The sequence below is a fragment of the Tamandua tetradactyla genome, chromosome 5 (assembly GCF_023851605.1).
Source record: "Tamandua tetradactyla isolate mTamTet1 chromosome 5, mTamTet1.pri, whole genome shotgun sequence".
NCBI classification, from domain to species: domain Eukaryota; kingdom Metazoa; phylum Chordata; class Mammalia; order Pilosa; family Myrmecophagidae; genus Tamandua; species Tamandua tetradactyla.
The window spans coordinates 183,710,838-183,738,442 of NC_135331.1; the positions used below are offsets into that span (position 1 = coordinate 183,710,838).

At 40.2% G+C, this 27,605-nt stretch overlaps 1 long non-coding RNA gene and 1 pseudogene across 2 annotated transcripts; both read right to left on the bottom strand.

The window, feature by feature from the left end:
* Positions 1 to 4,429: 4,429 nt before the first annotated feature.
* LOC143685142 (bridging integrator 3 pseudogene) lies at positions 4,430 to 7,941 on the bottom strand (annotated as a pseudogene). Its single transcript, XR_013176400.1, has 3 exons — positions 7,897 to 7,941; positions 5,788 to 6,683; positions 4,430 to 4,530 (listed from the first exon to the last, which is right to left on the bottom strand). The product of XR_013176400.1 is annotated as a bridging integrator 3 pseudogene (transcript).
* A 16,350-nt stretch (positions 7,942 to 24,291) lies between these two features.
* On the bottom strand, positions 24,292 to 27,569 carry LOC143685143 (uncharacterized). Its single transcript, XR_013176401.1, has 3 exons — positions 27,491 to 27,569; positions 26,532 to 26,655; positions 24,292 to 24,615 (listed from the first exon to the last, which is right to left on the bottom strand). It is a non-coding gene; the product is annotated as an uncharacterized LOC143685143 (long non-coding RNA).
* Positions 27,570 to 27,605: the final 36 nt, after the last annotated feature.

Consider the following 27,605-nt stretch of genomic DNA (forward strand, 5'->3'; position numbering starts at 1 on the left):
CTTAGGCCACAACCAGAGAGACTGGACCAGGCAATCCTACTCTCAGTATGTGCATGAGGTCACTCTGCTCCTTCTGGCACATTGGCCAACTCAACCCAGCTTGAGGTATGAGGGAGGGGCCAGTCAGGGTGTCAGGTGATCCTACCACTTTTAAGTAGTCTTTATCTTGATTCAGCACTTGCTCTATAACTCTTGTTAGTGTTTTCTGGAGGTTTGTGACAGATGTTTCTGCTAATACTTGATGGTTTTTGGAGCCCTGAAGCATCTCACTCTACCACGTTGAAAAGAGTGGCCTGGGATTCTTTTTAATATCTTCTCTCTTCACCCTTGCCCTGAACTGTTGCATTTTCCTCACTCATCATGCAATCTCCCATCTTCCAAAGATTCCCTCTGACTGCTATGCCTTTCATTATAAAAATATCTTAATATTTCTGACTATTTATGTCATATTCATCCATCAAGAGTAAAGTTGGGCATCAATTCCAAGAAGACTTACCTAAATACAAGCTGGGCCAAATGCCTTTTTAAAAGTCAGTTTTCTTGACTGCGTTCATAACTTACCACTGTACTTACTTACTGTCTTATTGAAATTTTTGATTTTTAAAATCAGTTTCTTCAACCAGATTATGGGCTCTTCAAGGAAAAAATGCCATGCCTTTTTGCTAATCGGAATGTCCCTGACTCTTGGAATCACACATACCCATTAAATGTTTGCTGATCCTTATATATGTATGATTAGCTTATTGAGTTAGGAATCCAAGTCATGCAGGCTTGGTTTGTGACTTTTTTGATAGTTAGACCGGATACAGGAACTTACCATAATAAATCATTGATGAGTCATCTTAGAAGAGGCCTTCTGAATATCAAATGTCTCCATTTATCACAGGGCCCATTCTGCAGACAGTTTGAAATGGTGATCATTAGCAGGTATCTGAGTGCACATGTGATTTTCCTGTCTGATTCATCCTTCTGTAGTGACACTGGACCCCTTCCTCTAGTAGAGGGATTGTGACTGTTTCTCCTTCTTGGACTCTTTCTATAGATGTACCCCCTCTTATATTGCTTTCCCAGGATTGGTATGGTCTTTCTCATCAGACTATTTCAACTTCATGAAGAAGGTCTGTGTCTAAACCTTTCTGTAGAAATACTGAACATATTTATAACTCCAGGAGCAAACAGACAATATTCATCACCCCATGATTACGAAAGCCACTGCTGCTCATTTACCTTCAGGGGCTTCGTCAAGTGTGGGCAGTGTTGGTGTTTAGGGGTTCATAAGGGGATAAAACCATAAGCTCTCCCATCAGAGTTCTTTCCCATGAATTCCATATCCAGTTTCAAAATATCTTTCAAATCTTTCTTTGTGAGAAAGTTGGTTCAGTATTATCACAATCTTCTCCATTCCTTGTTTGAATGTGAAATAAAATTGATCTGTGTCCTTAGACACAGAGCTCAGGTTTCCTTATCATGACCTTTTACCGTCAGGGATGCACAGAGGTAAAGAATCTATGTCCAGGGTAAGAATAAGTGGCTTTTTAACAACATACTTTTGTAGAAAAATATTTGAATGTTGCAGAGAGAAGCTATAAAGGTCTTGGTGTATTGCCTCTTTAACCTTACAAAAGAAAATATGTACTATGAAATTTTTTTGAAAGAGTGGGAATTCCCTGTAAATATAAAATAACTGCTTTCTGTAGTCCCATCATGTTCCTGTGTGTAAAACAACACCTTTGTTACTGAAAAACATGCTGTCATCCAATTAATGGAGGGGTCTATGATTATTAGAGAAAATTCTGGAAGATTTGGCACACAAAGAGTAATAATCAAAGGGTACTGACTAGAAGATTTCATTGTTGTCATTGCCTGTAAAACTCTACTTCATTACACAAGAGAGACAATGAAAGCAATAGTAAAAATCAAGACATGAAAATGGAAGACAAAAGGAACAAAAGCAGGCACAAAAGACTGTATTTGTTGACTACACGATATCCTCTCTGCTCTCTTCTTTACCAATAGAACCTTGATTTTGTTTTAAATGTCAAATTGCCTACTAAAATTCTACATTTCTACCCTCCCTTACATCTGGGGTGGTCTTGTAATATTTCCATCTCATGTGACATAAGCAGAAGTGCTGAAAAATTGTCCTTTTTGTTATCTAAGTGTTGCCTTTTCCTCCTAGTTCCTTCTTTTTTCTCTTTTCTGCCTGTAACACAATTCAGAAGTAAGAAGTCGGGGTGACCATGGAGATGACATTCACAGCTAAGGATGGCAGAGAAAAAGCAAGGTGATTGATGGGACTGCATAGCTGCTGCATCTGCCCTGGAAGATGTACTCCTGACTCAAGTGGGAAAAAAATAAACTCACATATGGTTAATCCACTGTTGTCAGATACCTGTTACCTGTCTCTCCAAGGAATCCCATACTGATACATGTTATCTTCTTATATTGAAAGGATAAATATATTTCACCTGCCATTTCATTTCCTCTTTGCCAAACTTCAACTTCTTTTTTAAAAAGGACTACAATTAAAAAAAAAGACTATAATAATAATAATAGTATTCATTGAGACCCTAATCTATGCCAAAACTCCAGTAAAAGTTTTATACATATGATAATAAAAATCACTATTGAAGGCAGTATAACATAAACTCATGTCTATCAAAAGACAGACACAGCAGACTTTTTTAAATACAAAGAAAAAATTTAAAATATATAATCATAAGGTATCTTATAACAGTTTTGTATCAATCAACAAGAGTAAGTATTGAAATTTAAATTATATATTAAACTATATCAGATTACTAAAATTACAAAGACGTTTATCCCCTATATACATATATCTCACCTCCTTTTCAAATGTCCAAGGAACAGTTAGTGAAAAATAACCCTAAAGAAATTGTCATTAATTTTCTTAAAAGACCAAAAAATAATTCTGAGCATGACATGCAATTAGGAACATATTAGATAAAATTCACAACCTCTTGAATGTGTGAATAGCTTTTCCCACATTTCATTGCATCTGAACTCCCCCCGTGCCCAGGAAGGTCTCCCAGGGCTCTAGCCTGAAAAGAAATCTGGGCAGGATGTTGGAACGGAGCACGCTTGGAGATCCAGGGGCCAGGGTGGAACTTGGACAGAGCTATCATAGCCCTCCCTCAGTAAACCTCCTCGGCTTCAAGGGGTGAAGCCGAAAGGCAAATACATAGTGCAAGCCAGCAAAACTGGCCTCCAGGACATCAGGGAGGTTAAGGGGGCTGAGTGTGTGGATAAGAGGTAGACTCTGGAGAGACTGACCTGGGTGCCCATATATAAAGTCAAGAGGTTTCCTCAATGGGTGGTGAGGCCCCAGGTCCTTCTCTTAAAGGTTCATTTCTCTTTAATGGAAGCCTCCCAATTATCTGTGAATGTGTTATGACTCACGTAAACCAGAAACCAGTTGAAGCCAAGTAGTCTTCAGCTGTTGAAAGGGCAAACAGCTTTTTCTTCTTGATTAAGAAAAACCAGCCACTTACTAGGTTGGTTAAGGTGGGAAAGTGGGGGAACAACTGCCAGTGGTACAGGATGGGCTCCAGGATCTCACCTTTCACAGCAGTGGATGACGTGAAGGTCCCTTTGTTAGACACAATTCATCTTAAAACCTTCACCTTGGGATGTGTTCTCCCAGCAGGCCACTTGCCATGCTGCTATTCTCAAAATGACCCATAGCACTTCACAAAGACTGGGCGAGCTAGAGGCTGAGCTGTTTACCACAACCTTCATGCCTCAAAACAAAAGAATGATGACTATTCTGTTGTAATATCCACTAAATGAAATATTATGTAGCTATTTAACTGTTTACTATGGTTTTAAAATAACAGGAGAACTTCCAGATTATAACATCCCACATTATATCCAGAATATGCAAGCTTCATGTTTGTAGCCATATAAAGAGAGCCACAAACTAGGAAATAGGGGTGGGGGTGTATATATTTTAGAACATCATCTCTAGTATATACAGATGAAGAAATTGTGGTTCATTGATTTTTTTTTTGAAATTTACTGTTTTTCAAGTATTTGTTTAATGGGCAGATGTTAAAAAAGAAAATCAAAAAACCAAGCACTAATAAAAAAATGTACTGAGTGCTTAATATGTGCAAGATCAGAGCGAGGTATTGTAGATATAGAAAGATAAATGAGAGAAGGGTCCCCTCTGTATAGAGCTGTTCATGGTAGGAGAGATGAGACACGCAACTTCATAAATTGTTGTTGAAGGTAGCAAGGAAAACAGGAGGGTTGGCAATCAATAGAAGGGGGCTGGGAATCAGTGCTCCAAAGATGCAGGGGAAGAAGGGATTATGACAACTGCCCTGCGTCATTTGTTATTTACTTTTTATGCATACAGGTCTGCCCTGGGCCGGTGAATACCAAAGCCAAATCCACAAAACAGATCTGTGTTTCCCTTTAGAACATTTTATTTACCATTCATATTCTAGAGAATAGAATCCTCGTTGCTGGTATTTTTTTTTTAATCTCTTCCCTCCAGGTTTGGAACTGTGTGATAAAGGAAGAAAAAAGGGTAATTTAATTTCAACAGGCCTGTTTTGACATGACTAATTATAATTTGAAATGCACCTGGGAATTACAGCAGCTTAAAGACATCCCTTAACTCATTTTCTGGTGAAAAAGTCAATTCACACTGAATTTTAAATATGAAAATAACCTTTTCTGAGAATTCTATGGCAAGAATTTTAAAAACTTCTATCATTTGAGCAATGGTTTAGAGACTTACAAACTGAACTTTTGACTTCTGAGCATTTCTAAAGCACTATTAAAAAGAAATCTCTTAGCGACTATGAAATCTCATCCTACTCTCTTCAAAGTGGTCATTTGAGACCAAGATGGAAACATACACAGAGAATAATAGGGGGAAAGGACAACAAATATTTATGTTATTTATCATTTTATTTCAATTTAGAATGCAGTATTGTGATAATTATACAGGTCACATGTAGATACCATTCAAAGTGTTTTAAAAATAGGGTGGCAGAACGAATACAAAATAGTTAAGCATTTTATTTTATTAGTCAGTTTTCATGCTTTTAGGTTACAAAGAAGGACAAATACGGCAGGTGCACAATGACTAAAGTACTAGGAGAATGGAGTTAAAATAGCTAACATTGAAATTGTATTGTGCAGAATGTATTAAGAGCACAAATTAATAATGTTAACATTTCGGAATTTACAAAAGAAGAGAGCACAAGTATATTTTGATTGGTTTCAAATTCATTCACATGGAAATTTTTTTTTTAAATATAAAGACATTTTATTGAAAACTTTACTTGAAAAAAATAAAATTCCAAGCTTTTCAGATGAGACACAAACCCACTGATCTTTGAGGCCTGTTGGGTGGTCTTTGACATTTTTGCATGCAGTATTTACATAGGTTATAGGTTATAGCTACCTAGGGGGTTTAAAAGAGTCAGAGCTCCTCCCTCTACTTTAAGGGATCGAGGTGGGCCTCGGCAGTTCTTGGGTGCTGACAGGGGCATCTGTCATGACCTGGAGGTCCAAAGCAGTGGACCAGGCCTCGCCCATAAAAAAGTCTTTGAAGTGAAAATGCAAGGAAACTGGTGGACTTCCCCATGATGAGTCTTTTGGAAGTAGATTTGGTTTCAACCATGCAAGCTAGGCTAAGCCCCCAACGATAACCCAGGTCCTTTAAAGGGTTGAATTTTGCTAAGGATGTTGTAACATGGACAGTTCTTAAGAAGCTTTAAAAAGCCCCTGGAGTTTTTCTACACTGCTTACCTTAGGTCTGTGGGTAGGTTTCCTACTGGGCGGGGAGTCCACAGCCTGCTTGGGACTCCTGGGGCTGGTGAAGGGCCCACGGAAATGGAGGCTCATTCCAAAGTGCTGGTGAGGTAGAGCGGGAGCCACTTCAGTCCCAACTTGCCAGCTGCCACATTTCTCCCAGGAGACAGCCTTTGGCTGGGTTGGTGGGCGGGAGACAAATGAACCTAAGCTTGAAAAGGGCCAAGACTAGAGAGGTTGACTTGTGTTGTAGTAATCTTCAGAGGTGAGCGGAATTTCAGTCATCGGCTGCAATAGAGAGGGCATAAAGTTGGCTCAGTTTGGCCTCATTTTCCCGTTCCCGCTGCCCATCGGTGTTGCCTGGCTGGTCAAGCTGTTGAGTCACATCTCCAAAGATCTCCATTTCAGAGTAATACACACCTGGGCTTGGATCAGGGACGCAAACCTGGGCTGGAAGTAGTCAACTCGGCTGTTGTAGAACCGTGGCATTTCATCCAGAAGCTGCTTGTTTTTGGCTTCAAAGTCATCCCGGACAGGCCGAAGCTTTCCCCGGGCCTGGTGGAGTGTGGCCAGCATGGGTACTGTCTTCTCCTTTTCCTCAAACTTCTCCACCTTGGCCTGTAATCTCCTTTAGTCCTGCAAGGCCTGTACCCGCTGTTTCACTGCCATCTTGAGGCTTGGGAAGACACGGCTAACCTTTCTTAAGGGTTCGATTACAGTCTTTTGGATCTGGTTTACCTTTCCCTGCTTGAAGGTATCCACCCGCTTCATGGCGGTGTCCAGGGCTGTGACTATATTAAAAAATCCTGGTCTTGCTCACAGAGGGGATTGGAGAATAAGTCCAAGGATATCTTCAAAGCAGATTTTGACATGGCAAGGTTGGCATCGGCGCTCTTCTTTCACATGGAAATGTTAGGAAGTTTATTTAAAGAAAAAGAAGAAATATTTCCTTTGGTAACTATATAGCTGTATAGATAAATAGTTAAAATTCAGTGTTTAAAGAGGGGTTCTGCATGATAAAGATACGTGTTCAAGCATGTAGTTTTGTGAGGTTCTGAAAACCTACAGCAGTGGTTTTCCAACTTTTTCTGGACTGAACCCCACAGAAAGAAATACACTGTGAGATCATAGTACTTAAAGTACAGGAAGGAAGATAACCTGCTTAATTCCCTCCCTTTAAGGCAGAATCGTAAGTCAGCCATCAGAACAGACAGCTAGCACTCAGCTCATCTATAAATGAGGCTAATAAGATTCACCTCAGCAGAATTAGGAGGATTAATGCAAAGAATGCAGGTAAAAGACCTAGGATGAGTGGCTTAACCATATGAGGCAGTGAAAAACAATCCCAGCTATTGTTACTATTATTATTAAAGAGATGATACTGTATCTTTCTTGAGCTACCTCTTTTAAACTGTGAAAATATTTATCAAGACATTTTTTCTCTTACATTTTCCTTAAACAATTGAATTCCTCACGCCACAATCCTTACCCCTCTTCCAGCACTTACGACATTTTCCTCTGTTTTTCTGACCAGCTACCCCTGCTGTCACCCATATATCAGCTATTCCTATATTCTTTAGACTTCTTTTTACTTCCTGCTAGCTAACTCCTGGTTATTCCAACTCCCCGTTAAAATTAGTAATTCTTTATGTTAAACTTTCCCTGTTCAAATGACTGTACTTCGCTTTCACTGCTACATCACCCCTGCACTTAAAGCCCTCAAGGGGTAGTGTCCCGCCCAGGGTAGTGGCATGGGGGGCACTGCTCTTTCTCATTTTGTCCCTGAAGACCTGGCCACTTCTTTCCTGGCTATCCAGACTGCCCTATACTCTGCTCCTGATCTCTTGACACTTATCTTTTAAAATAGAATACAAAATGACTTCTAGTTTTCAGTATTCATGAAGCAGATTGATACTTCTGGGCCTCAAATACATGTAATTCCCTCACTCTAAAATACCTTCACTCATCAGTATGGCATACTCATCCCTCAAGATTGCTCAAACACCATCTTTTCTGACCCTTTATTGCTTGTGAAATTAGTTGCCTTTATCTCTTGCTCCTAGGATACATGAATTCACGGTCCTATCCCTCTGAATTTCCACTGACCTCTTAATCCTTCCTGATAGAACACATTTCCCTTTTGGTCAGTCACGTGTGAAGAGCTCCATAAACCTTTGCGAAATGAAGGAACATGTTAAATTTTTAAGGAATCTCATTTACAGTTTCTGCCATAGAGTGGTGAACTATGAATATAAATTAAGATCAAGGAGAGAGTTCCAGAGATGGAAAAATATTAAATTGTGTAGTCCAATCCACGCTGCACCCACCGTCACAGCAGTATTGCTTCATTATTCTAAGCTTTGTCTGTAGCTGTAGCTGAAGTTAATTTGAATCTCTTCCTAGCTGGGGGCGCTTTACACATGTGAGCACGTTGATACAGGTGCTTCTAATTTAGGGAAAACCAATTATCAGTGTATGCTGGGATTCTGGTAGCCATTTACGTTCATAGATTAACAGGTGTTGCTGAGATTCTCTAGTTCCCAAAATAAATCCACAGATTAGTGCAGAGTTTAAAACTCCATATGACTGAGCCAAGGCTTCCTTGGAATGAATTGGAATTAGATACTAGAACTATTTCATGTTTTCTGATTAAAGTGAGATTTCAGCTTACAATAATGACAGAAAAATTCATTCCAACTACGAAGCAATGATTCCTAAATCTTCCAAGTATTTTTCTCACTGATCTTTGCAGATATTTAAATATCAGTTAATTCAATTTGTATTTTGTCTAGATATTGTGCAGGTTGATAGAAATATGGAGTTCATTGGAGGAATGTCTGCTCAAGTCTTTTACCTATCTTTAAAGTGGATTATTTGACTTTTTGTTGTTAAGTTAAAGGATTTCTTTATATATTCTGGATATTAATCCTCTATCAGATATATTATTTACTTTTATGATATAGTCCTTTGAGGAACAAAAGTTTTTAATTTTGATGAGGACCCACTTATCTATGTTTTTTTTTTTTGCTTGTGTTATGGGTATAAATATAAAGTTTAAGAAACCATCACTTAACGAAAAGTTCTGAAGACACTTTCCTACATTTTCTTCTAGGAGTTTGATATTTCTAGCTCTGATAATTAAGATCTTTGATCCATTTTGAGTTTATTTTTGCATTTGGTGTGAGGTAGGTGAACTTCTTTTTGCAATGGAGAACCAGTTTTGTCAGCATCATTTATTGAAAAGATTATCCTTTACCAGTTGAGTGATCTTTGCCACCTTGTCAAAAATCGATTGACTATAAGTGTGAAAGCTGATTTCTGAGTGCTCAATTCTATTCCATTTGTATATATGTCTGTCTTTTTGCCAGTACTATGTTGTCCTGATTATTGTGACTTTCTAATAAGCTTTAAGATCAGGAAGTTTGAATCCTCCAACTTCACTATTCATTTTCAAGATGGCTTTAGCTATTTGGGGTCCCTTGCTCATCCATAAAAATTTGATTATTGGGTTTTCCATTTCTGCAAAGAAGGTTGTTGAAATTTTGCTAAGGATTGCATTGAATGTATACTTTGCTTTGAGTAGTATTAACGTCTTAATGATATTTACTCTTCCAATGCATGAACACAGAATAGCCTTCCATTTATTTAGGTCTTCTTTACTTTCTTTTGGTAATGTTTTGTAGTTTTCTGCATAGAAGTCCTTTACAACCTTGGTTATATTTGGTCCTAGGTGTTTGATTTTTTTAGTTGCTGTGATGGTTGGGTTCAGGTGTCAGCTTGGCCACGTGATGGTACTCAGTTGGCTCACCAGGCAAGCACTGGTCCAACCATTACTGCAAGGATATCCTAACTGGTTGATAAATCAGAAAGCTGGTTTATTAAATCACCAGCCAGTTGATTACACCTGTGGCTGATTACAATTAACTAAGTGTATGTCTTCCTCAAGGGACAAATACAATCACCTGGGTTTAATCCAATCAGTTGATGACTTTTAGGGAGAAGAGAGAATTTTCAGTTTTTTTTTTTCCAGCCAGCCAGCCTCTCATGTGGAGTTCATTGGAGTTGCCAGGTTTGTGATCTGCCCTACAGTCTTTGGGCTCTTGATTCCCCATGGTTGCATGAGAAACTTTTTAATATCTCACATTTACAGATATCTTCTGTTGGTTCTGTTTCTCTAGAGAACCCTGACAAATATAGCTTGGAAGTTGGGAGGTTCTTGAGAACTAGAATCTTAACAATGGATTTTTACAATTGGTTTTCTACTCTGATTAGATTCAAAGGCACTGATGACTCTACTTCCAATAATTAGGATGGCAATGACAGTTCATGGCATGAATTGCAATTTAAATATGCAAAATATCATCATTTGATTCTTCCAGTCATACTCTTTTATGAGGATGAGGCTCCAGGTGACAATATTCTTGACCTTAAGGGAGTTTTGTGGGGTTAAGACTTTGGCTGGTTGTAGCAGATTTACAATATAAACTAAACTCTCGTCCTTGCAGGGTGTCTGCTGCTAAAGTAAGGGCTTTCACTGGAAAAGAACAGGATCCTGAAATTTGGGATGGTGTCACATGGGTTGATAATAAGGTAATGGGTACAGAGAAACCCTGGATTCTGCATAGTCTTTGCTAGGTAAACCTGTAATGGCCTGTCCTGAGGAAAAAGCCACCAATCTCCAGTCTGCCCTGAGGACACCCAACCTCCAGCCAGTCTCTAGAAAACAGCTTCCCAGCCTCCAGTATGCCATCCAACCTCCACCTAAAGATACTTCAGTGCCTGCTAAACTTGTAAAGACCTACTCTGGTAAAACAGCCCTCTCTCCTCTCTCTGGAGCTATTAATCCTGTTTCCCTCAGATGAAACTGCAATGGAATGCCCTGAGGTAATTGGCTTGAAAGACATTTCTAATTCCTTTTACAATCCATTCCAACCACCCCTCTTTTCTACAAGACCTGTAACTAGACCAAAATTCCACCAGGCCCCAAAGGTGAGGTACAAAGTGTGACCCACAAGGAGGTATGTTACACACCAAAAGAACTGCATGAGTTTTCCAGTTTACATAGACAGAAATCAGGGGAATATTGTGGGAGTGGATATTAAGGGTGTGGGATAATGGTGGAAGGAATGTTAAGTTGGATCAGGCTGAATTTATTGATATGGGCCCACTAAGCAGAGATTCTGCATTCACTGTTGTACCTCTAGGGGTTAGAAAGGGTATTAACAGTTTGTTTGGGTGGTTGACTGAAACATGGATCAAAAGCTGAACCAGTGTTCACAAGCAATGGTTGGAGGAATGGAAGGGAGGAACTGTGGTCCTTACATACAGTGGACTACTGAGTGGCTGCAAGAAGGAATGAAGTTGTGAGGCATACAACTAGGTGAATGAACCTTAAGGACAATATGATGAATAAAATGTCAGAAGCAGAAATAAAAATATTACTATGCCTCACTCATATGGATTAGCTATAACATGCCAACTCAGAGAATTGAAGTTGAGAGCATGGGCTATCAGGTTGGGGCCTATTGTAAAGGTTCATAGATTATAAGCTCTTATAGAAGTCACATATATTTAGAAGTTGTAACTGATATTTCTAAATTCTGAGATATTGAGCTATTTGTATATAACCTGGTCATTCCCTGAAACTTTGGGTATTTATATGACACCTAAGACTCTGAGTTAGAGTACTGAAGCTATGAAAGTCAGCATTACTCCATTCAGCAACTGTTAAAAAAGCTGAACGAGTGATTGCACTTCATCTAGAGATATGAATGAAGCTGATTTGGATAGAACAAAGGTAAATCAGAATACTGGGTAAAGAATGATATGCCCATAGTTTCATATTTCAACCTCTGTGCGAGACCAAAGGGAGAGATGTTTATTTGGCGCAAAATTTATATTTTAGGTAGCACATTATCTGATTTAACTTGTATGGTCAGTTTACTTGAACACTATAAGTACATGGAATCTTGAATAGGGCATGAGAGCTTGTTGGTTTCTGCAGGTTAGTATGATGCTCTGATATATCCCAGAGTAATCTGGGCAGAGAAGAAAAGAATATTTGCAAAGTCCCCTTGTGGGACTGGGGAGAAAAGAGGAAAATTTCATATTTCCCATTTGGAGAATTCTTGATATTCTCATAAGCAGTGGGGACAACCAAATCAATAAGATGAGCCCTTAATCTTGGGGCTTGCTCCTATGCAGCTTACTCTTGCAAAGGAGAGGCTAAGCCTACTGATAATTATGCCTAAGAGTCACCCTTCCTTTGTTGCTCAGACGTGGTATCTCCCTCTAAACCAACTTAGCAGAAGAATTCACTGTCCTCCCCCCCTATGTGGGACAGGACTCCCAGGGGTGTAAATCTCCTTGGAAATATGGGACCTGACTCCCAGATATGAGCCAGGACCCAGCATCACGGGAATGAGAAAGCCTTCTTGACCAAAAGGAAGAAAGAGAAAATTGAGACAAAATAAAGTCTCAGCAGCTGAGAGATATCAGAGTTGGGAGGTTATCCTGGAGGTTATTCTTATGCATTATATAGATATCCTTTTTTAGCTTATGGTGTTTTGGAGTGGCTGGAGGGAAGTACCTGAAATTGTTGAGCTGTGTTCTAGTAGTCTTGATTTTTGAAGAAGACTGCATAATTATATAGTTTTTACAGTATGACAGTGTGATTGTGAAAACCTTGTGTCTGATGCTCCTTCTATCCAGGGTATGGACAGATGAGGAAAAAAAAGGATAAAAATGAGCAAATAATAAGGGCAGATGAAAGGTAAAAATTAGGTAGATTGAAATACTGTGAGTCAATGAAATGGAGGGGTTAGGGGCATGAGGTGAATGAGTTCTTTCATATTCTTCTATTTCTTTTTCTGGAGTGATACAAATGTTCTAAAAATGATCATGGTTATGAATACACAACCATGTGATGAAATCGTGAGCCATTAATTGTACAATATTGTTGGACTGTATGTGTGTGGATATTTCTCAATAAAATATTTTTTAAAAAAAGGAGGAGGAGAAAGATAGAATTTATTGAATGAATATGACCAATGAATCACTATGTGGATATTTCTTCTAGCCTGCAGTGTTTTGAGGCAGCTAGAGGGAAAAATCTGAAATAGTGGGATAGTGGCCCATAACAAAATTTGAAATTTGTTCTGTAACTGCTTGTTGAGGTATACTTTGAAAATTAGTGCTTTTTCTTTCTGTTCTTTGTATACATGTTATATTTCACAATAAAAAACATTTTTAAAAAGTTAAAAAAAAAATTGGGCGGGCCATGGTGGCTCAGTAGGCAGAGTTCTCACCTGCCATACTGGAGACCTAGGTTCAACTGCCAGTGCCTGCCTATGAGAAAACAAAAATAAGTTAAAAAAAAAAAAATAGATGGTCACCATTACCTGAGGTTGAGATGCCAGAACTGCTCTAGCATAATGAAGATGAGGGGATCCAAAGGCTTAGAGAGATTGGAATGTTAGAGTAGATTTGTCATGGAAGACCTGCTCACACCCCTCAGAAATGCCCAGAGGACCACCTTTTATTGGTGAGATTAAGCTTCATTATCCATGATAAGCTCTGTAATCACCCTTCTCTGTAGGTCAGATATTACTCTGGGAACTGCTGTCACTGAGCTGCAATCCTTACACATAATGAGGATGATCAGTTCTGAGCTGACAGAAGCCACATGGCAACAGTTAGTCACCATCCCCTGGGTGGGTGTGGCTACCATGATGAACAGCAGACTCAAAGCAGCAGTCAAAATAATCTGACTCACAGAGACTTATGGCATTGATTAGTAGATCATGGGGTACCTAAAAGTACAATAGATGGGCAGTCTACTAAATTCTTGTTTGAGCTGTATAAGTAGAAGAGTTCTAGGTTAAGTGAACAAAAGTCCAACTTGAATTACAAAAACAGACAGTCACAGCCCCCTAATCAGTTCCCAGACTTGAGGCAGTTTATAGACCCAGAGCCCCCTGAAGGACCAGAAGGCCACTGGGAAAGGAACTGTTACACTGCCCAAAATTTACACTGCTAGCCTTCCTCCCCGTCGTCCCCAAGGAAACTGTGGTCTTTCACCAGGGAGGGTAGCTGTTCATTGAGGAAACTAAATGATCAGATATTTCAGGGATTACTAGACACTGGTTCAGAAGATCCAAAGTGTTACTAATTCCAGGAGATCTGAAACATCACTCTGGTTTACCACCAGAGTAGAAGCTTATGGAAGTCAAGTGATCAAGGAATTTTAGCTCAGTCCATCTCACAGTGAGTCCAGTGGGTTCCCAGACCCATTCTGTGCTTATTTCCCTAGTTACAGAATGCAAAATTGGAATCTATATACTCAGCAATTGGCAGAATCCCCTCATTGGTTCCCTGACTCATGGAGTGAGGGCTATTATGGTATGAATGGCCAAGTGGAAGCCACTAGAACTAACCCCACCTAACAAAATAGAAAATCAGAAGCAATACCAGATTCCTGGAGGGATTACAGAGATTACTGCCACTCTTAAGGACCCGAAGGATGCAGGGGTGGTAATTCCCATCACATCCCCATTTAACTCTTCTATTTGACCTATGCAGAAAATACATGGGTTTTGGAGGATGACAGTGGATGATAGTAAACTTAACCAGGTAGTGACTCCAATTGCAACTGCTCTTCCAGATGTGGAAACATAACTTGAGGAAATCCACACAACCCCTGGTACCTGGTATGCAGCTACTGATCTGACAGATGCTTTTTTCTCAATAGGTGTTAGTAAGGACCACCAGAAACAGGTTGTATTCAGCTGGCAAGGTCAGCAATATAGCTACAACTGTCCTACCTCAGGGGTGTATCAACTCTCCAGCCTTATGTCATAATCTTGTCTGCAGGGACCTTGATTGTTTCTCCTTCCCACAAGACATCTCACTGGTCCATTATATTGATGTTATCGTGTTGATTTGACCTAGTGAGCAAGAAGTAGCAACTATTCTAGACTTATTGGTAAGACATTTGAGTGTCAGGGGATGGGAGATAAATTCAACAAAAATAAAACTGCCTTCTATCTCAGTGAAATTTCTAGGTATCCAGTGATGTGGGGCATATTGAGATATCCCTTTTAAGGTGAAGGATAAGTTGTTGCATCTGGCCTCCCCATGACCAAAAAAGAGGCACAATGGCTAGTTGGCCTCTTTGGATTTTGGAGACAACATATTCCTCATTTGGGTGCTCTACTCCCACCCATTTACCAAGTGACCAGAAAAGCTGCTAGATTTTAGTGGGACCAGAACAAGAGGAGGCTCTGCAACAAGTCTCATCTGCTGTGCAATTTACTGTGCCACTTGGGCCATATGATCTAGCAGAGATGCTGTCTGGAGCTTTTAGCAGGCCCCTATAGGAGAGTCATAATGCAGGCCATAGGATTTGTCACTGCTCAAAGGGCTCATGAACTAAGTGGGCATGATGGTAGGGATGGAGGTCATGCATGGGCTCAGCAACATGGATTTCCACTTACCAAGGTCAACCTGGTTATAGTCACTGCTGAGTGCCCAGTCTGCTAGCAACAGAGACCCACACTTAGTCTCCAATATGGTACCATTCCACAAGATGATCAGCCTGCTACCTGGTGGCAGGTTGATTATATTAGACCACTTTCAACATGGAAGGGAAAGTGATTTGTTCTAACTGGGATAGGCAGTTATGGGTTTGCCTTCCCTGCAAACAATGTTCCTACCAAAACTAACATCTGTGGTCTAACGGAATGCATGATATTCCACATATATTGCCTCTTATCAAGGAACTCACTTCACAGCAAATGAAGTGTGGGAATGGGCACATGCTCATGGAATTCTCTGGTTTTACATGTTCCCTATCATCCAGAGGCACCTGAGTTGGCAGAATAGTGGAATGGCCACTTGAAGACCCAATTATGGTGCCAACTATGTGGCCATAATTTTTAGGGCTGGAAAAAATATTCTCCAGAAGGCTGTGATGCTCTGAATCAGGATCCACTCTATGGTGCTCTTTCTCCCATAGTCAGGATTCACAGGTCCAGAAATTAAGGGGTGGAAATGGGAGTGGCACCATTCATTATCACCTCCGTTGATCCACTAGAAAAGTTTCTGCTTCCTGTCCCTGAAACCTTAAACTGAGGGTCTACAGACGTTAGTTCCAAAAGGATGAGTGCTCCTACCAAGAGACACCACCATGATTCCATTGAACTGAAAGTTAAAATTGCCATCTGGCCACTTTGAGCTTCTCATGACTCTGAATCAACAGGCAAGGAAGGGGTTTACTGTTCTGTTTGGGGTGATTGATCAAGTCTATCAAGGGGAAATAGAACTGCAACTACACAATGGAGGTAAAGAAAAGTCTTCCTGGAATACAGGAGATCCCCTAGGGTGTCTCTTAGTATTATCGTGCCCTGTAATTGTCAACGGGAAAATGTAACAACCGAATTCAGGCAGGAATACCAAAGACGCAGAAACTTCAGAAATGAAGGTCTAGTTCGCCCACCAGGAAAAGAACCATGGCCAGGTGAAGTGATAGCTGAAGGTAACAGAAACATGGAATGGGTAGTGGAAGAAGGTAGTGATAAATATGTTCTACAACGACATGACCAATTACAGAAATGAGGACTGTGATGGTATGAATATTTCCTTCTTGTTTTGTTATGAGTATATTTGTGTTTGTATGTAAAGAAAAATCTTGTTTTCTTCTTATCATATGACATAAGTTGCATTGTTCATGTTATAGTATTTAAATTATAGGATATCCAGTTTAATGATGTATATTTCCTAAGGACTTGCACCCTATTCTGGAGGGATTTTGTACATTTCTGGTTGCACTCAGGATAGTTGAGTATTGTTAGTTGAAACATATGTCTGTTATTATGTTCTGTTTAAAAATTAAGTATGGTTTAAGTTGATTTATATAGTTACCAAGGTGACAAAGATTGGACTGTGATGGTTAGGTTCAAATGCCAATTTGGCTAGGTGATGAGGCCCAGTTGTCTGGTCAGGCATACATTGGCCTGTTACTGCATGTATATTTTGTGGGTGGTTCATAAACCAGAAAGCAGGTTTAGTAAATCATCAGTCAGTTGGTTGCATCTGTGGCTGATTACATTTATGATTAAATAAGAGTGTGTCTTCTGCCAGGCAGGAATTCAATCAGCTGGATTTAATCCAATCAATTGAGTTTTTTTTTTTTTTTTAAGAGAGAAGACAGAATTTTCACTTTTTCTTCAGCCAGCTAGCCTCTTCTGTGGAATTCCTCAAGGACCTTCATCAGAGTTGACAGCTCTGCAGCCTATCCTACAGACTTTGGACTGTTGCATCCCTACAATTGCGTGAGACATTTTATAAATCTCATATTTAGAGATATCTCCTGTTGGTTCTGTTTCTCTAAACAACTCTAATATAGTTGCTATTGTGAATGGAAGTTTTATCTTGATTTTTTTTTTCCTTTGCTCATTGCTTGTGTACAGAGACAACAATGATTTTGGGTTGTTGATCTTATACTCTTCTACGTTGCTGAATTCATGTATTAGCTTTTAGAGCTTTGCTGTGGATTCTTCTGTATTTTCTGTACATGGGATCATAACATCTTCAAGTAGAGAAAGTTTTGCTTCTTCTTTTCCATAATGGAAATTTCTTTTTCCTGCCCAATTGCTCTGACAAGAACTTCAAGTACAATGTTGAATAAGACAGTTGGGTTTCTTTATCTTGTTCCTGATCTCAGAGGGAAATCTTTCAGACTTTAACTATTCAGTAGGCTGTCAGCTGTGGGCTTTTCATATATGCCCTTCATGTTGTGAAAGTTTCCTTCTATCTCTAGTATTCTGTTTTTATCAAGAAAGGATGGTGTGTTTTTTCTAATGCTTTTGCTACTTCAATTGAAATAATCATAATTTTTCTCCCTCATTGTGTTAACATGGTGTATTACATTAATTGATTTTCTTATCTTGAACCACACTTGCATGCCAAGGATAAATCCCACTTAAAGTGTATATCATTCTTTTTTTTTTTTACTTTAAGATTTTTAATTATGAAATATAACATATTTATGAAAAAGGAATAAATTTCAAAGTATATTGTAACAAGTAGTTATAGTGCAGATTTCAGAATTTGGTATAGGTTACAGTTCTGCAATTTCAGGTTTTTCTTTCTAGCTGCTCCAAAACACTGAAAACTAAAAGAAATATTAATATAATGATTTAGCAGTCCTACTCATTTGTTTAATTCTATCTTCTCTGTTATAACTCCACCTTCTCTTTGATCTTAGTCCCAATCTTTAGGGGTATTTAGGCTACACTCATTCTAATTTTTTTCATGTTGGAAGGGGCTGTCAATAATATGGGATAGGGAGATGGAACTAGCTGATATATTGGAGAGGCTAGCCCCTCTGGGTTTCAGGTCTTACCTCGCCCAGAAACCACCTGGAAGTTATAGTTTCTGGAAAGTAATCTTAGTGGATGAAACTTTTGTAGAATCTCAGATAGAGCCCTAGGTTTCTTTATGGTTAACAGGAATGATGTTGGTTGGGGTTTGGCAAACTGTGTCAATTAGCAATATCTAGCTGAAGCTTGTGTAAGAGTACCTCCAGAATAGTCTTTTGACTCTATTTGAACTCTGTTAGCCACTGATGCCTTATTTTGTTACATTTCTTTTCCCCCTCTTGGTCAGGAAGGCATTGTCGATCCCATGGTGCCAGGGCTAATCTCATCCCCAGGAGTCATGTCCCATGTTGCCAGGGAGATTTTTCACTCCTGAATGTCATGTCCCACATAGTAGGGAGGGTAATGTTTTTCCTTGCAGACAGTGTTGGGCTTAGAGAGAGAAAGGTCACATCTGAACAACAAAGAGTTTCTCTGGAGGTAACTCTTAGGCATAACTAAAGGTAGGCTTAGCTTCTCCTCTACAGAAATAAGTTTCATTAAGTGAAACTTATTAACAGACTTCAAGATCAAGTCTGTTGACCTGGGAGTCCCTAATGTTTGAGACAGTATCAGGGGTTTCCCCTGTGGGAAAGTTTAATATTTTCATATTTTTCTCCAGTCCCTCAAGGGACTTTGCCTATACTATTAAATTATCTGCCCAATATACTCTGGGATGTAGCAGGTATTACATTAAGTTATACAGGATTAGAAGTTCTCATTCCGATTCTGGGCTCCAAAACATTATATTTTTTTAATGGAGAAAGGAAATGCAAAATCATAATGCAGCCTTGACAATACTTGGTATGTAATGAATCTCAGCCAATACGAGTTGCTTTGTCGTCATTGCCATTGTTGCTGTTATTGGCAGGAATGGGCCACTTGTCCTTAGGGTGTAGTATCAGAGTAGCCTACCAGGTGGAACAGTGCATACAACCAAAGTCGAAATAACATGATCCAGCACTGGTAAGTGACCATGACATCTCCTCTTCTGGACTAGGGACAATTATATGGTGTCTTGTCTTCCCAGCATCCCTGTGAGGTGGGTATGATTATCCACATTCTACAGATGAGGAAATGGAGGCTGGAGAGTTAAATGACATGTTCAGAATCTAGCTAGTCCTGGCAAGATTTGAGTTCAGGTCTCTTAGATGCTGCCACCATATCCTCCACGTGCTCAGAGAAGTGACACTCCACAGGGTGTTCAGCACAAGTCTCTCCCCAGTGGCCCAGGTAAGTGAAATTTGAAACCAAATCCTTCTTCCATTGTTAGGAGGCTGCTGAGGGAGGGATGGAGCCAGCTTAGACAAAAAGTGGGGGCTTGCTGTAAAGGATACAGGGTGTCCCAATGAACCTAGAAGTCACAGGAGGGTGTGGAAAGGGGAAGCCAGCAGAACGCAGGCCAGTTTCACTCTTGCAGTCTCTTGGCTTGTCTCTGTGCAGATCTGCTCCAACCTTCTCTCTTCACCTTGGCTTCTTCTGCTCTTGGGAAGACTCCAGACTGCCTCAATCCTGGGGGTACTGTGTCTTTCTCTCAATCATACTCTTCTAGCCTTGGTGGAGGACACAGGGTGGGCCACGCATGGTTGAGCAGGTTCTGCAGCACACAAGGCCTCCTGAACCCCAGTGCCCCCTCTCCTTGCCAAGCCATGCCCCAGACTTGGCCACATCCACCCACAGGGAGGTCTTCCTCTAATTCACACAAAACAGGCTGAGGGTGGGTGAGCCTGCCCGAGCGAGCTAGGATCTGAGCCCATCCTCCAACCACAGACTTCCTTCAAGGATGGTAGATAATTCTTTTAACATGCTGTTGGATTTGGTTTGCTAGTATTTTGCAGAGGATTTTTGCATCTATATTCCTAGTAGTTGTCGGTCTGTGCTTTACTTTTCTGAATATAAAATATAAAAATGAATATATTTTTATTCATTTTTTGTAGGAGTCATGTTGGCCTCATAGAAAGTGTTATAGAGTATTCCCTCCTCTTCACTTTTTTTGGAAGTTTGAGTAGAATTGGAGTCAATTCTGGGAATGTTTTGTAGAATTCACCTGTGAAGCCATTTGGTCCTGGACTTTTCTTTGTCAGGAGGATTTTGGTGACTGATTTAGTCTCTTTACTAGTCATTAATTTGTTGATATCTTCTATTTATTCCTTTTTTTTTGTATGCTGTATGGTTGGGATCACATTTCATTCTTTTTCCCTGTCACTATCCCCTTATTTAGCACCATTTGCTCAAATTTTTTTGGGGGGGTGGGTGGGTGGGTGAAGGGGAAATGCACAGGCCAGAAATCAAACCTGGGTCTCCCACATGGCAGGTGAAAATTCCACCACTGAACTACCCTTGCACCCCCTTCTATTTATTCTTGAATAAAGGTAGGTAGTCCATGTGTGTGTAAGAATTTGTGTATTTTATCTAGTTTCTAATTTGTTGGCATACAGTTGTTCACAGTATCCTCTTGTAATCATTTTTAGTAATGTCCCCTTTTCACTTCTGATTTTCAATTTTTATATCCTCTCTCTTTTTACCACTGTCAATCTAGCCAAAAGTTTGTTGATTTTATTGATCTTCTCAAAGAACCAACTTTTGGCTTTGAGTCTCTCCACTGTTTTCCTTTTTGTTCGTTTTTATTTAATTTATCTCTGCTCTAATCTTTATTTCCTTCCTTTTGCTAACTTTGGAATTAGTTTGCTCTTCTATTTCTACTTATTCCAGTTTTGAAGTAAAGTCTATGATTTGAAGTCTTTCTTTTAATGTAAGCATTTAGAGCTATGCATTTCCCTCATAGTAATACCTTCACTGCACCCCATAAAGTTTGATATGTTTTTATTTTCATTTCCATTGGTCTCAAGATACTTCCTAAATTCATTTCTGATTTTCTCATTAACACATTGGTTGTTTAATAGGATGTTGTTTAATTTCCAAGTATTTGTGAATTTTCCATTTCTCCCTCTGTTATTGATTTCTACCTTTATTCTATTGTGGTTGGAGAATATATGTTGCATGATTTCAATATTTTTTAGTTTATTGAGGCTTGTCTTGTTACCCAGCATATGATCTATTCTGGAAAATGATCCATTTGCACTTGAGAAGAACGTGTATTCTGATTTTGTTGGGCGTGGTGTTCCTGTACGTCTGTTAGATCTAGCTGGCTTAGTGTATCATTAGAGTGCTGTACTTTCTTATTGATTTTCTGAGTAGCTGCTCTATCCATTAACAGGAGTGTTATATTAAAGTCTCCCACTGTTAATGTAGAACCGTTAATTTTTCCCTTCTAATCTGTCAGTATTTGTTTCATACATTTTGGGGCTATGCTATTAGCTGGATATATATTTATAATTGTTGCATCCTTTTGTTGAATGGTCCCCTTCACAGTATATAATGATCATCTGTGTCCCTTTTATTAGTTTTCAAGCTGCCAGAATGCAATATACCAGAATTGGAATGCCTTTTAAAAGGGGGAATTTAATCCATTATGAGTTTACAATTCTAAGCCTATAAAAATGTCCAAACTAAGGCATCCAGGAAAAGATACCTTAATTCAAGGAAGACTGATGTGTGTGGACACTTCTGTCAGCTGGAGAGTCATGTGGTTAGCATCTACTGGTCCCTTACTCCTGGGCTGTGTTGCTTTCAGCCTCTGTTCCTATTGGGGTTCCACATTTTGCTTCACCAGGGCTGGCTTTCATCTCTTGGGTTCCCTTGGCTCTCTCCAGGTTCTGGTTTGCTTAACATCTCATGGTGATATTTTCTGGGCTCCAAGCATCTCCAAACATCTGTGTCTCTGTTCTCTGAAGCAACTGTTTTCCAAATGTCTACATCTGCTCTCTGTTACCTCATTTCTTCAAAATATGTCCCCCTTTAAAGGACTCCAGTTAACTAATCAAGACTCACCTTGAATAGATGGAGTTACATCTCCATCTAAACAAAAGGCCACACCCACAATTGGGTGTTATTTTTTTCCCAGCCAAATATGGGCATGGACCCACAATGGAGTGCAGACCTGCTCCAAAGTGCCCTGGGGATGGGATCAGGAAGGGAGCCAAGAGGTTCTCCAATAGTTCCTCATAGCTGAGCTTTCCTGGTCTGCCCAGCAAATGCAACCCTTTGGCTAACTGGTCCCCAAAACCCTGAGGAGGTACTGTGTCTTTGAATCTCCATTGCCTCTGCCCCTGATTGGGAAGGTCTGAAACAGTGGCTGCTGCCACCTTTGTCTAGGGTGGGTTCAAACAATACCTGCCCTCAAAGCCAGGGCCCCAGTGATCCAAAGTCATCAATCAAAAGCCATGATTAGTGATTGTTGTGTCCACCCATGGTCTTGGGAAAGAGGATTTTTATGTCTCTTTCTGTCACCAGTGAGCCAGACAGGGGGACCTCAAAGTAGCTTGCTATGTGAGTGGGAGATGGGTGCTGATAGCCACTGCTCAAAGAGTGAAGTTTGCTATCTTTATGGTAGTTCATTAGCCTCTTATTCTCACTTTTCTCCAGTGTTCTTCTGCCCTGTGGAGTTTCAAAGTAGTTGTTTCAGACAGTTCCTGCCTATTCAATAGTTGTTTTGGTGGAAGGACAGAGTCCTGGAGCTCCGTACTCTACTATCTTCCACCAGAAATCTCTAGGTGTTCACCTTTTATCTTATAGGCAGTAGGGAATATAAGAACTTGATAAAGTGTGTCAGGGATAATTGATAAAACTGAGCATTTTGGTTGAGACTATAAGAAATACCAAATTCTAAAGGTGAGGAAAGAATATAAAGAAGATAAAGGGCCCACACAACTAGTCCTGAGTGCTGCCTTCTCCTTTTGAGGCTTGGGGATAATTTCATGTCTTGATTTTGTTTTCTGCTCTGCAGGCCATCTTTTCCTTTCAAATTGCCATTAGGACTTAAGTTTCCAGTCACATTTCTTATCTTAGTGTTCTGCTTTCTTTCAGAACATTTCTTGATAGCTTGTTTGAAGATCCTGCTCACTATCATTTAGCTATTCTTTATTATTGTTGATACCCCTGGAGAGGCAAGTTGTCATAGTAACATGTCAGAGAAGATTTACTACCTTGCAATGTAAGGTTGTATGTAATACAGAAAAACATGACGAAAGTTCAGGGGCCTGCCAGCTTGGTGAAACTCCCAGAGGGCTAGTGATCTATCTTGAGCATGCCAGCATGTCCCTTTTAAAATGAAGGACAAGTTATTGCATTGGCCCCCATAGACCACTAAGAGTGAGGCACAAGACCTTATGAACCTCTTTGTCCTCTTTGAATTTTTGAAGATGCATATATCTCATTGGCCAAGCTGTTCTAATCTGTTATCAAGTATCTCCAAAGGCTGCTAGTTTTGAGTAGGACCAGTATAAGAGAAGGCTCTGAATTGGGTCCAGGCTGCTTTGCAAGATGTTCCACCACTTGGGCCATATGACCAAGCATATCTATCAGAGGTAGATAGGGATGCTGTTGAGAGTTTTGGCAAGCCCTTTCAAGTGAATCATAGTACAAAACTTTCAGGATTTTGGAGCCGAGCACACTATCCTTTGCAGAAAACTCGACTCTTTGAGAAAGAGCTCCTGGCTTGCTACTGAGCAAGCTTAAGTGAAAACTTGACCAAGAGCCACTAAATTACCAAGCCATCTGAGCTGCCTTTCATAAACCCAGTGCTATCTCTCAAACCAAGCCAGACCTTTGGCACTACATAACCAGATGAAAGTGGTAATATAAGATCAACCTCAAGTGGGTTCTTGCATGAGCAACAGGTAATTGCATAGGCAAATGTCACAGATGATTCTGGCTCTATTTATGCCCCACTCCTTCCTACCTACAAACCTGTGCATGCAGCCTTATGGGGAGCTCCCAATGACCAATTGACTAAGGAAGAACAATTGAGGGTCTGGTTTACAGAAGGTTCTGTACAATATGATAATACTCTAAAGTAGAAAGGTACAGAACTCTACTCAGGAATGTCCTAAAGACAGTGGGGGAGGAAAATCCTTCTAATTGGCAAAGCAATCATGCACCTGGTTGTTCATTTTGCTTGGAAGAAGAGATGGCCAGAGATGTGGTTCTATTCTGATCCATAAGCAGTGCTTAATATTTGGCTGGATGGTCGAAGCTTGGAGGAAACACAGTCAGAAAATAGGTCTCAACAGAATTGGGGAAAGAGGTATGTAAATATACCTCTTTGAATATGTGCAGAAAATAAAGATATTTGTGGCCCATTTAAATACTTACCAAAGAGTGGCCTCAGCAGTAGAGGATTTTAATAATCATGTGAAAAGGTACAGGTCTGTCAGTCATTATCTTTCTCTAGCCACTACTGTCCTAGACAAATATATACAGAAAGTGGCTCTGGAAACAAGGATGGAGATTACACATGAGCTCGGCAACACAAGGCTGTTCTGTTTATAGTCACTGCTGGATGTCCAACCTGCCAACCACAGAGACAAAAACTGAGTCACTGGCATGGCACCATTCCCCTAAGAATCTTGCCAGCCACCTGCTGGCAGGGTAATTACATTGGATCACTTCCATTATGGAAAGGGAGGCACTTTATTTTCACTGGAATAGGTTCTTCCCTAGATATCGATTTGCCTTCTCTGCTTGCAATGCTTCTTCCAAAACCATCAGCCATGGACTAGCAGAATGCATTACTCGCCATCATAGAGTTCCACACAGCATACATTGCTTCTCACCAATGAACTTATTTTACAATAAGTGAAGTGTGGTCAGTGGGTTCATATTCATAAAATTCACTGGTCTTAGTAGGTTACCTATCATCCTGAAGCAGGTGGCCTGATAGAACTCAGTTATGGTGCCAGCTGGATGGCAATGCCTTTGTGGGGCTGGCGTACTGTCCTCCAGGATTAGGAATATTCTCTGAATCTGAGACCAAAATATGGAACTCCTTCTCCAATACTCAGGGTTCAAGGGGTAGAAATAGGAGTGGCTGTCTGTTAGCCCTAAGGATCCATTAGCAACATTTTGCTTCCTGTTCTTTCAAATTTTTCTCCGCTGGTTTGGAGGTGTTCATTCCCAAGGGGGGGGGGTATTTTTACCATGGGGCACAGTGATAGTTTTACTAAATTGGGAGCTGAGATTTTCACCTGGCCACTTTTAGCAACTCATGCCACTGAACCAATAGGGAAAAGAAGGGATTATTGTATTTCTGGGTGATTGATCCTGATTACTGAGAGGGGGCAGGATTGTGTTGCCACAAATGCTGGAGTATTTGTGGAATGCAGGAAATCCTTTGAGGTACCTCCCAATACTCCCATGTCCTGAGAAAAAATTGAGTGAACAACTGCAACTGATCCATGGAAGCAGGGCTGTAAATGTACAGAACCTTCAGAAATGAAGCTTTTGATTACTCTACCAGGAAAGAAACCATGATCAGTTGAGGCACTTGCTGAGAGCAAAGGCACTGTGGAATGGGTAGTAGAAGAAAAAGTTATCAAAATATGATATGACCACATGCGCACTGCTGTAGTTATGAGTATGTCTTCCTTACTTAGATATGAATTTATTTGCATCTATATTAACTGATGATTTTCCTTTCTTCTCCTACTATCTAAAAAGATGTGTTCCTCGTGGTTAAACTGATAACTCAGTATTGTTACAGGATATCAAAAGGAAAGTGTGACTCAGAAGAAGAAATCACCGCAAGGTGGTATTGTCTGTAGTCTCTTTTTGGAGAGGGATGGAGCGATTTTATATAAGCAAAGGATAGTTGCATCATGTTAGGCAGAAGCATGATTTTCCTGTTGTCTTATTTGGAATAGGGTTGAAGGAGGGGCGTGTGGATGCCATACTGCCCAGGAGAGGACGGCTATGGATTGTGCTGTGTCCAGTTGGTTAAGCTGGGAAGCACATTTCCAAGAATCCTCTTCCCTCTAATGGACTAGATTAAAGTTGGCCAAAAGAGGAACTTGTGTGAGTCACAAGCGTAAAATCGCAGGCTTTACTCTGAGTGTCTTGTTGGTCAGATAAGGTGCTGGAGAGAGGAGGGTTTTTTCCTTGACACGGGTCCTGGTGATTAAGAGCAGCCTCGGGTGCATCTCCGGACGCTTGGCTGCAGACCCACCAAGGCCACAGGGAGCCTCTCAGAGGCCTTTTCAGGACTGCCCCTTCACAGACCCACTCTGCTTGCCAGATATGCCGGGCTGCTCGGATTTCCCTGCACGGACTGACTTTTCTACCTGCGCTGGTGGGAGAGCCCTACTTTGGCCCTCATTCTGTCCCTCTGGACCTTTGATCCTCCAGCTCCTCCCATAATTGTGTTAGGACGACTTCCTACAATACATCCCTCATCCCATAAAACATGATGACACCGCGTTCCTGACTTACCTTCCTGAAAGATGCCCTCCAAGCTCTTGATTTTCTTGGAAATCTTAATAACATTAAGAAGAGAGGCAGATGACTCAGTGAATTTTATGGGATTACAAAGTTTTTCCCTGTGAGCTTTCGTTTCCTGAGATATTTAATAAATGTTATAAATCAGATAGACTGAACAATTAAAATTTTGAATTTTGAAATGGAAAGAATGACTGGAAATATATTTACCAGGAGACTAAGTTTCAGAAACACATCTCAAACTTATTGAAGCAGAGAAGGGAATTTATCAGCTCAAATAACTAAGAAGTATATATAGGCTTCAGGCATGGCTGAAATTCAGGCGCTCGTACAATGTTTTCAGAAATCGCTCTCTATCTCTCTCTCCACCTCTCAGCAATACTTTCTTGGTTGTTTCATTCTCAGAAGCTTTCCAAGTGATACCAAAGATGAGCAGTGGCTGTTCCAGGGTTACATTCTATCATCTTAGCAATGCCAGTAAAATAAAAGTACTCTTTTCCCAATACCTTTTTTTTGGCATGGGCAGGCTTCAGGAATTGAACCTGGATCCCCAGCATGGCAGGCAAGAATTCTGCCACCGAGCCACCATTGCCCTGCCCTCTTTTCCAAAAACTTTTAGCAAGAGTTTTCAAGGTGATTTTTACTGACCTATCTTGGGTCACATGCCCATCTCTTAATCATTCATTGTGGGTTCTGTTTGATTAGTCCGAGCACACTAAAACTGGGGCAACCCACACAAACCTCATGCATTGAAAATGGAGGGGACCACAAGAAAAAGAGGGGTCCCTTAACTAGGGATCCTGGGTAAGAATAGTTAATATATACATACATACATATATATATATATAAATTTTGTTGTCTAGAAAATGCATATGCTTTCACTCAATACATCTCCACAAGTGCTCATATATAACATAATTCAATTATTCCACATACAACAAAAACATATTCACCTCCTCTCTAAAAGTTCAGTTGTGTGCTGTCCAGTTGCGTTATGCATCTCAAAACCTTTGGGAGATGTGCCTGCCTCTGTGTCAGACTCAGTTGTAACGTGTCATAATCCAGCAG